The sequence below is a fragment of the Talpa occidentalis genome, unplaced genomic scaffold (assembly GCF_014898055.3).
Source record: "Talpa occidentalis isolate TD23 unplaced genomic scaffold, MPIMG_talOcc4v2.1 talOcc4.4, whole genome shotgun sequence".
Classification (NCBI taxonomy): Eukaryota; Metazoa; Chordata; class Mammalia; order Eulipotyphla; family Talpidae; genus Talpa; species Talpa occidentalis.
Genome location: NW_023604295.1, coordinates 117,997,499 through 118,008,513, shown reverse-complemented (window position 1 = coordinate 118,008,513; position 11,015 = coordinate 117,997,499). Strand labels below are relative to the sequence as shown.

General features: G+C 37.0%; 1 protein-coding gene across 19 annotated transcripts in view; it reads left to right on the top strand.

Annotated features, from left to right (window-relative positions):
* The window catches only part of SLC20A2 (solute carrier family 20 member 2), a 97,402-nt gene that overhangs the window by 451 nt on the left and 85,936 nt on the right, over nucleotides 1–11,015 (top strand). For 2 of the 19 annotated variants that reach the window (XM_054700931.1, XM_054700927.1), the window contains exons 2-4: nucleotides 2,215–2,286; nucleotides 3,710–4,126; nucleotides 5,294–5,541. The exons of 4 other annotated variants lie outside the window; for them this stretch is intronic. The gene's annotated coding sequence lies outside the window, so the exon portion shown is untranslated. 13 more of the 19 variants (XM_054700925.1, XM_054700924.1, XM_054700928.1 and 10 more) reach the window with 12 other exon arrangements.

Sequence of the window (11,015 nt, the reverse complement as noted above, 5' to 3'; positions counted from 1 at the left end):
TCTTCCCCCTCCCCACCCCGCCCCCTTTTCAGTTGTGAACGGGAGAGACGCAGCGACGGCCCCGGTGCCGCCCCCGGCGCGTGAGTGGAGCCGCGCTCCCTTCCCCTCCCCCGCGGCGCGTCACCGCCGGCCCCGCCCCCGCCCCCCGCCGGGCCGCGCGCGCCGCCCTCCGCGCGTCCCCGGCCCGGCGCCCGGCGCCCCCGCCCGAGGGCCCGCGGGGCAGCGGCGGCGGGCGGCGGCGTCCGCGCCGGGATGTCCACGTGGAGCCGGCCGCGGTGTGCTGCGCCCGGGCGGGAAGCGGCGGGGACGGGTCACTACCCGGGAGTTCCGCGCCTCTTCCCGCCCGCCCCGCCCCGCCCCGCCCCGGCGCGTCCCGGGCGTGCCCTCGCGTGGGAGGGGGGCTGCGCTGGTCCGCGAGGCGAGGTTAAGCCTCGAAAGGCAGATTTTCTCAGTTCGTAATGGGCACAAAGGGTTGCTTCTAATAGTTTCTTAGGAAAGCGTAGGATCGCCAGACCGCCTCTCCCGCTTTCCCTATCGCAGTAAATGGTTGCGTGGCTGAGACGATTGAAGTGTTTTAAAAACTAGATGCGCCCGGGATGCTGTCATATTGTCGGTTTAAGCGACTCTGGGATTTTTTTTTTTTTCCCTCATTATTGGTGTAAGGACTCGAAAAATGGGTTTTTCTAGCACGAGACACATAGTGGATTTATGTAGGTTTTCAACATTGAAGTGATCTGATTTCAGCGGGCGATGTGGTCTTGCAAAGAAACGGACACTTGTGCACGTGCTGGACAGCTGAACTATTCAGTTGGAGCTGGTTCTCTAGGCTCAGCTGACTGCTCTTTAAAATTCCTACTAGACCTTGTGGAGGTTGTATTCTTAATTGATAAGCAGTGATGAGAGCTGATTTTTAATACTCTATCCCGTCGCAAGTTTTCGTTGCAATTACTGTAAATTCTTCTTTGTCTAGATGAAAAGCAGTACTTGGTACGATAACATACTGTTTAAAGTATTAATACCTGTTGGTTCGTGTGTATGATATACACATAATCATAATTTTATACCCATTTACTTTGACTCTAAAGTTGGAAAATTAGGAGCAGTAATAATGAGCAATGTTGAACAGTGATTGTTTGCCAAGCCTATGCCAAATGATCTACATGATTTATCTCAATCTTAAGGGATAGCTTTTTGCATAAAGCATAGGTTGCTAAAAAATACTTGAATACCTGCTTGATTTAAATGTGTCCAAATGTGGAATGTGTACATTAAATATTTATGTTTCTGCTTTTGTGAAATAAGGGTGTTGGCCTATAAAACGACCCAGGGCATAAATTAATGTGTTTTTTGAAGTTGGAAGATGGCTTTACAAATGCATAATACTGTAATTAGCTGGGTATTTAGTCATTTCCACATCCTTGTGTCTTGTTTATCCTAGTTTCCATTACTTAACGCTGTCACCCAATAAATAAGGCTATGCTAGAACACTGGAAAAAGGTAATGTAGGGAGTCTTAAGGGCTCCTTCTGAAAGGCCCCCCTTTCTGTTTGTAGTTTCTAAGTGCTGTTCCTGACTAAGGGTAAACCAATTACCTCATGAAAAATGAAGACTAATTCCCAGTGTGAAAACAAGGAAATGAAAAACAGTGGAGTTTATATTACCTTGTTGATGAGTCTGCCATATGAATGCTAGATTATCGACATTGTAGGGGCTCTGCCTATTTTTTCAGTTTGGTTTTATCTTAAACATATGGTTTCAAGTTCATTACTCTGCATTAAGATCCTAAGTTTTGAATTGGATTTTATTAAGTAGTTTTGACTTCCTTGATAAGTATTTTGATTGTGTCTTCAAAAGTGGAATTTAATGATTTATATAGGCATAACGATGAAAGTAATGGTGGGGTCTAACATTTTGCATCTTGTGAGAGTAGGAGGAGTTGAAAACACTGGAGGGGATGAAGGAAGTGCTTGGAAATGTGACTCATTTATGATTGGTGCCTATAGGACTTAACCTATCTTCTGATTCTAGTGGAGAGGAAAAGGTTGAGAATGCTCTGCCAGTCAGTATTTATAAAAAGGTTTCTTTACCTAAAGGCATCCTTTTGGAGGAGGAAATGAGTAGAGAGTTGTCCACTAAGGAAGGCTATAAGAAGAAAAAGACGCATGTGTTTTCTTTTGGAATGAATACTGATTCTTGCCACCTCATGCATCTTTAGGCACTAGTGGATGAAGAAGGGAAAAGGAGCATACAATCATACCATTAATAGACTTTCAATTGATCAAAACAGGTATCTATTATGAAAACCATTCCAGTAAAATTGACTGTTTATAAATCTCATTTGCTTTCAGAAATATGGAGACTACCTCTTTAATCTGCTTTATAAATGACATATTTAGAATACAGTAAGTTGAAAAGTTACGGAATTTTTCATTAGAACCACTTCTGTATGTTTGTCATTGTTGGAGAACCAGAGTAACCCTAATGCCAACTCTGGCTCCTGTGCGTAAGTCATTTAAGTGATGTTGTGTTTCATAAGATAAGAAGACAAGCCTTTCTTGTTCCTTACTTCAACACTTGGCTCTCTATAGAGTGCCCTTTAAGCTTCCGGAGTACAGGGATCTTTTTTGCTTGATTCTTTGTTATGTCCCCAAAGCCTAGGACAGAGCCTGGCATATGGAAGGTGCTCAGTGGAATGAACAGAAAATACACTGGAATCTTTTCTAATTTTTCTACCAGTGAAGATTCCACTTACCTTTTGGGGCAGGGCCATTCCAGCCTTACTTTCTCCACAGTCTGCAGCCCTTTGAATCTTAACTATGTTAGCTATTGCGTTTTATCTTTCATGGATTTATATTGTTACATAAATGTTTCATGTGTTTTGTTTCCCCAACCAAAAAATACAGGCTATGTGACAACAAGGAATATATTTTTATAGAGTACTGTTTTTGAGAATGAAGCAATAGTAATAACTAACATTTATGTAGTGCTTAAAATGTGCCAGACGCTTATAAACATTAACTTATTTGGATCTCACAATAACCCTTTGAACTAGGTACAATTAAAAACCCTTTTTTTTTTTCAAATGCAGAAATTGAGGCACAGCAAGGTAATTAGGATACTTGCACAAGATCACAATATAAGTAAAAAAGGAAGATTGAATGTGGACCCAGGCAGTGTGGCTCCTGAGTCAGTCGATTCCTCTGGGGAATTTTATAGGAGACAGAAGAGAAGATATTACAGCACTGCTTTCTCACCTATAAAGGGTGCCCTTACTTCAAATTTCAGAGTAGCATAAAAGATTGCAGTGATTCTGAACTGCCAAAATAAATATGAATTTTCCAGACAGAAAAGGTTGATAATGAAATGGTTGAGGGGACGCTGTGTTTGAGTAAAGGCAAAGGGAGAGAAACTTGAATTTTGGATCTTAAAGCTGAGTGAGGACTACAACTTTTTGTATGTATCATATTCAGGGACAATTATTCACCAGGACGTAGGAGCATTGACTGTTGAAGTTACTAATTGAGTGTGAAAAAACCTTATGCCAATTTAAATAATACTGAGTGACACTTGATATCTTACCCCTTTTCTTTTTTAAGTACTAGATATAAACCCTTGTTGGTGGTAATTTGCCAGAATGTGGGTGTCACTGAAGGTTTTCCGTGCACTTCCATTTGCTTTGTCCTTATGTAGAATCTTGATCACTTTTTCAGCTTGTCTTGGGCAGTAGAAAACAATATTGGGGCCAGGAGACTTCTTCAATGCAAGTAATATTTCTTTGATGGGGACTAAACGTAAAATTGTTCCTTTGATTTGGTGACAAACCTGGAATGAAGTCTTTGAAGCCATGTGGAACTTGATGAGGGCCTCCAAGGAAGCTCCAGCAAGATGAAGAAAAGTAGTATTCTCTGAAAGCCCAGTTGTATATCCCTTTTGTTGGGACAACATTATTTGGAGGGTTTTGGGCATCAACAGAGTTACTGAATCAAAATGACTCCACAGATAGGGGAGTGTGTGTATATGTATATATATATAAATATATCATCACACCACTGTCCAGGAAGACGTGTCCTTGAAGAAGCATAGCACAAACCTGGTCAGAGCAGCCGAGGAGGACACACGCTCAGCAGGTATAGTATTCTTATTAGTCATTGTTTCTGCTAAGTAGGATCGTGTCATTTGACTTGGGGGGAGCTTTACAATTTGAGTCAGTGAAGAAATGACATGTGTTGCTGTCATTTTAACATCACCACATATTTTAGGGTGGCCTGTCATAGAAGCAAATTAAAATTATGCATATTGCCCTATAGTTATGTTTTATTTAAATATCTGAGGAAACAGTTTAGAAAATATGAGTTAAAATAATCTATATTAAAGTGTTTACTTGATGCACATATTAACTTTATCTTAATTTCAAACTCTTCTCTGAAGGGAGTCATTTAGGAAAAAAAAAAGAAAAATGCACTGAATCATTTATTTTAAGCCTGTTAAGATGGGATAATTCAATGAAATCTCTGCTATACCATTAGGAATCTTAGAGCTATAAATCTGATCCTCACCATGACCGAGTGTGGTGGCTTTTTAAGGGGTATACTCTGATTTATATTTAAAGTAACAAGTGTCTTAACCTAACCTAGAGATTTGCTATATCTTCGAGCTGGAGCTGGACCTGGGACACCTGTATTTTAGACTGTGCTCATGTGATTCTAGTGTCCTCCTCCCTCTGTAAGAGGACCCAGAGTTGTGTTTTATAGATATGAAAATCAGGGCTAAGTCAGATGATTTGCCAACAGCTGATTCAGTGGTACCAAGATTTTAACCACCAGGTAATATCTAATTTCAGAATTTTATGGCTGGATGAAATTTTCCAGGTCATCAATTTAGCAGCTCATTTCATAGCTGAATATAAGCCAGCTTGTTCAGGCCATTACCAAATAAGAGATGAATGTAGAGCAATAGTGTTTCTCAAAGCCTGTTTTCTATCTTGGACTTGGTAAAGATCAGAATGTCAGTCACCAGAATTTCCTTACAGTTTCAACTGATGTTTTTTTATTAATTTCAGGAACTGTTGATATTTGCATTGTCTTTTTTTTGTACACCCTGTAATGCCCTAAAATTTTTTTTGAATCTATAGAATATTTAAAGCCAAAGTGAAAGATTACTTATTTTTAATATTTAATTTATTTGAAAAATTACTTATTTTCCAGTTTTAGCTTAAATGTAACTGTATTTTTTACTTCTTTATTCAAGGTTTTTTTTGAGATCTGATTGATTTTTAATTTTTTTCTTCTTTCAAGGTGTCTTACCTGGGAAGCAGCACAATTTAACTCCCTTGTCATCTTTGCTTATGAGAGAGATTCCCAGTTTCAGCATGTCCTCAGTAGAGACCAAAAAAGCAGGCTTGTTCCTTCAAGAAGTCTCCTAAAACCCCTGGAGCAGCCATTTCCAGAAGAAAATAATGTGTCAGATGCCTGTGAATGGACTATCTAACCAAGTGACTCAATAAGATATTCATGGAAGAATGGTAAAAAAAACTGAAGAAAAGGTGAATTTCAAGAAGCGACCCTAATACCATTTAGAATTTCCGAGCAGCTGAACGAAGATATTTCTGAAAATGAGTGACAAGACTCTAGCATATTTTTTAATGTATTTTTTACATTATGTTTGTTAACCATCTGCTTTTGTGTATAATGTTTGAATTAATTTCCTCTACTGCAGTAGCTGATAATCTGATCAAAGTTTTATTCTGTATGGATAGAAAAATAGTAGGAAAAATAGGAATAATTTTTTGGGGTGTTGGCCCCGGAAATTGACTTTCACTGAATAATTACTAAAGGTGTAGGATGCTGGTGAATTGCTTCTTCTTAATGACATCATGCTGCTTGTTTCACAATCTTTGCAGCTTTAGATTCATCTTCCTTTCTCTACTTCCAGCCTTTGTATATGCCTACTCTCTTGCACAATTTTTTGGGCACTGAAGATCAGATGCCCATATTCTTTCAGCTTAAAAATAGGAATTGTATCATCACAAAAAGACCTTTGATATGATTACTCTTCTATCATGGATTCTTTTCTGGGATCAAGAATAGAATAACTTCCATTCTTTTTCAGAGTTGCTCTTCTTTTTAAGCTCTTGTTCACTGTTTTGTTTTTCTCTCCTGTTCCTAGATGGAAATGAAGGATGATTTCTTATGTTTTGTTTTCACTTATCTAGGAGACCAGAGTAATATATATGGTAAAAATTTATTTAACAGTTATTTTCAATCTCTATCAGACTACTTCTTAGTGATATTGGTATAAATGTTATCTTCTTACTCTGCCCTTTCCTTTTGGGGGGAGGCAGTAGAGAAGCAGGGATTTCTCAGATGCTCCTAAGAAGGCACGCGAGCATGCACACCCTACACTGAGAAGGCATTTGTAATTAACAAATGGAGCAGTTGGTCATTAAGGTCATCAATGTGTATGTACAGGATGTAGGTTTGAAAATTAGTTTGTGAATTAGAGCTAACACGGTTGACTAACAAAAGTAAATTTTATTGTTTTCTATGACAAAGTCCGTTGGCTTCAGCATTAATTTTCTCCTCTGCAAACTTAGGAAATCTTTTTTCTTATGAGTCAAGTTTTACCCAATTGGAATATAAAGCAAAGCAACAGAATTTTATATTTAATGTAATAAAGATTCCAGAAACCATTTGTTTTATTTAATATCCCCTTTTCTAGTAGGCCTCTTTCAGTTCATCCTTTTTTCCTGTTTTTGCTTATGTGCTTATCAGCTGGTCTCCCTTTGCTGTTCTCTCATCTATCCAGACTGTCTTTTTTCATGTCTTTGTATTTTGCTTACGTCCTACTTTTACCATGATTCAGTCTTTCATTGAAAATGTATGTATTCCCTTTACCCTCTATTTCCTTGGGTGTGGCTCCATTCTAGTCTGCCACCTCCAGTCTTGTCATCTCTTGTAAATTCGGGTTCCGTCATGTCCGGCTCTGCCTGTTTTATCTCTGACCTCTGCTCACTTCACCTCTTGTCTCCTTGCATCCCACTCATCTCCCATGGTGGTCTCATCTTTTACCACCTGAGACTACTTTCTGTATAGATCACTGATCTATCATGTGTTTGACTGAGTTCTGATTCCTTTTCATCTCTAAATGTATGTCACTTTCTTCCTGTGTTTCTTACTCTTTGTGCATTTGCTCCTTGAGCTCTTTTTGTGTTTTCCTTGTCCCTGGGTGGTAGATATTACTGGATGCATGTGTTGTCAGTATTTGCATAGAACGCAGTTCCTTGCTGTGTATTTCCTGAGTTGCGAGGATGACTTAATTATTACTAACTTTTCTTGGAACATTGAAATTCCTGTATTTTCTGATTCTAAGAATTAGGTTGTTGGTCTAGAAGACTAATATTACTCTAATAAGAGTTGGGGTAGTCATATGATGCTGTAATTTCAACTCTTCATTTAAAAGTTTGTAACATTTGAATTTATTCCCTTATCTTGAAAGATTAAAAAACACCCTCAGAAACAGTTTTCGAGGTAAAGGTGGATGGTGGAAAAAGAAAGGTAAATACCACTAGAAAGGACTCATAAATCAGTTTTTAGAACTGGAAAGATAGCTGATAACAAACCACACACGTTAACATTTATTTGGTAAAAGGTCCCTCAAAAGAATAAAAAGTATCAGTAATTCAATAATTTTAGTATCTGTATTTTTGCCTTTTTCTTTAAGACCTTTAATGTTTAACAAAACAAACTTAATTTTGTAAATATTCAGTCTTCTTGAGAGACCAGAAGTTTCCTTAAATATTAACCTGTGTCATTTTATAATTATACTGTAACATTCTTAAAAATGCCATTAATAATAACCTTGTTATATTAATCTCTTGTGTAGGAATGGATATAGGTTGTATATGCATGTAGATAGTCCTGTCCCTCAGGACTTTGTAGGTCTATTATAATGAAAAGGTAGCCTCTTGTAAAAGTTGATTTGATGCTGCTGGTGATTTTTATTGCCTGACATTTCCCCTTTGTTTTTATATATACTATGAATATGATGTTGTCCTATACTTTAGTTTTTTATAATCTGTAATGAACTATTGGAGGTAGACTGATGTGAGTGCAGATGTAACTTTCTTAAATATAAAAAAAATTCCTGTGCATCACATAGTTTATTTAGTGTTTCTGTATAAGATTTTAAAAACAGCCTTACAAACTGAAGTGGATCATTAAGTATTCGTTGTTCCTGAACCTTGCCTAATTGTGATGGGGGTTGTTGAGTTTCTTGAAGCTAAAGGGATGGCTTGTGGTCTGATATTTACCACCCATGAGCAGATGTAAAAGGCAGCATCCCAGTTAATCACAGTTAAGCTACTTACAAGATATTTATGTGGGTGTGCCAGGTATACAGAGAAACAAGGTATGGTCTGTTCTTCTGTAAGCTAGTAATTGACTAGGGAATGTTGACAAGTAAATGTCCATAACATTATGGGGCAAATGCTAAAATATCCATATGTAGCAGTTATTACAGGAAGAGACTAATAGGGAGAGTCAGAAAGTATAGGTCAAAAACCTAGTGAGATATATGATGTTTTATATCTCGTATATATGTATGTATATGTAAATTCTGACAATGAAGCAACTGATGTTCTAGCCCTTACCTGTGTAAATTGGATAAGTAATTAAAGCACTCTCACTTAGTGTCTTTACCTGGAAATGGTGAAAATTACTATGCAATCCATATGTTATATGGATTAAATGAGATAAAATATATGAAGTGCCCTTATGACCTCTTATTCAATCATTGTTTAAAATTTGGAGAACTAAACAACCAGTGGTGATCAAGGTAAAAAGAATATAGTCTTCTTGATTGTAAGATACAGAAGTAATATTGCTGTCTAAAAAGCTTGGAATTCTCATTTTTAAATATGCTTTTGTAATTTTTGTTAATTGAATTTTTTTTTGTCGAGATAATGTTGGTATAGAGTACTATGTATGATTTAGGTATGTTGTTTTTATAAGTTTAAAAGAAAGGCTTACTACCTTATATTCAGTCCCTCTTTTTTTTTTTTTTAACTGAAAGTTTATTTAGCTTGATGTATTTCCCAGATGTTATTCTCAGTGACACTTGTCTTTTCCCATAAGTCAAGTCTGTTCTCAGAGAATTTTAATTTTGCTGCAATTAATCATATTTGACAAAATACATGCTACAGGCTTCTAAAGTGTTCAGCCAAAATGATACCACCATTGGAGTAGGTCTACTTTCAGGAAAGTTGCATTAAGATTTATTGGATACAGAAGCTTTGGAGTATGTTTTAAAAATCAAATAGTTGTAATCCTGATACTGAATAGTATATATCCTAGCCTAAATATAGTTTCTGTATTATATATCTATGGTTTGTCATTTTAAAAAGTTTAATTTCCTTTAACAAAAACAGACTGAACGGTTTGCATTTTGTAATGTAGAAGAAATTGGCACAGTGATTAATATTTTATGATTGATTAATTTCTTCTTAAATTAGCAGATCTTTAAAATATGGATGTATGTCCTAGGCTGTATGATAAATCAGGATGGGGAAACTTCATTTGAAATATGTTGTTGGTTCTCCTAATGTGGATTGTTGGGATTTAGCGTAAAGTCCACTAATTTATAACATGATTAGACTTGTTTATTTTATTGTGATTTTGTATATTATAAAGTTTGTGTTTTGGGTAATTTAAAATTGCCAGTTTTGAGATAGAACTACCAGCCCAGAATTTTGATAAAGGTTCGTTTGTTTCTTGTCTACAGCTCTTTTAAAAAAGAAGCTCATTATTTATCATCAAGAGATTTAAATAAGTTTAGTTTGTATTTTAAATATTTATTTATTTATTTATACAAGCACTGGGTACAGTCAGAAGCACGGGAGGGTGAGAGAATTCACCAGAGCCAGAGCAGAACAGGCAGACGGATGAAGTACACTGCTGAGGGGAGCAGCAGCGGGCAGCAGGAGAGGTCTGCGTGCCAATTGGGACCCTCGCCCGGAGGCCGGGGATCAAACCAGCGCTGCAGAGGCTGCAGGCAGCTTCGCAACCCAGCGCTCAACCGCTGCGCCACCGGGGAGGACTTAGTTTGTATTTTTGACTGGTGTTACTTTGTACTGACATTCATTCATAGATAGGGAATCTATTTCCATAGAAAGGGAGACTTGGTGCATTAATCTTCCAAAGCTGGTTTAAACTGGCTATGATTTAAAAAGTGGCTTCATTTGTACTCTGGAAGATTCTCAGTAGTCCTATGGGCATGTTAGCATGTTTAATCACCATAATAATTATGATTTTCTACTTAACACAGCTGTTTAAGAAATTGATGCAATGTAGAATGAACTGAGGTCCTGGTTTTGTCTGTCACTGCTCCCTGTTAAATATTCTTTGATAAACTGAATTTTTTCTAATAATGTTTTATTTATAATTTTGTGTGTGTATGTGTGAATTTATTATTATTTGATAACAGTAACAGTTTACCATTATGCAATTTTGGTAAGGCCAGGCTCTTACATACACTGAACTCTTTGCTACTACTTATGTAATTTTCTAATAAAATTTGATACAATGAAATATATTTCATATGTGTTCATATATAATCTATAATACATACTTATATTTAAATAAATGTCAGGGCAATTCTGCATGTGATCAATAGGTATGTTTTCTATTATAGAAGTAATGGGACTCAATGTTTAATTAATGCTTTGCGGGAAAACAAAATCATTTAAAGTGGATTGTGAAAATCGCTGATAATTCTACCATGCAGAAGTTAACATTTTGTTGATAGTCTTCTAGGCTTTTTGTTGTATAAATATGTGTATTTTAAAAACAAAAATAGGCTTATACATGTTGTTAAAAAACTGTGGGCTTAATTGGTTGAGTAGGCTGCACATTGGAATCTGCAAATAGGACAAAGATACAGGGAAAACAGATATAGGAAGATGCTGTTTCATGTAACTAGACTAAATGATTTTTAAACAGGTTCTTTAATTGTGCTCTATCT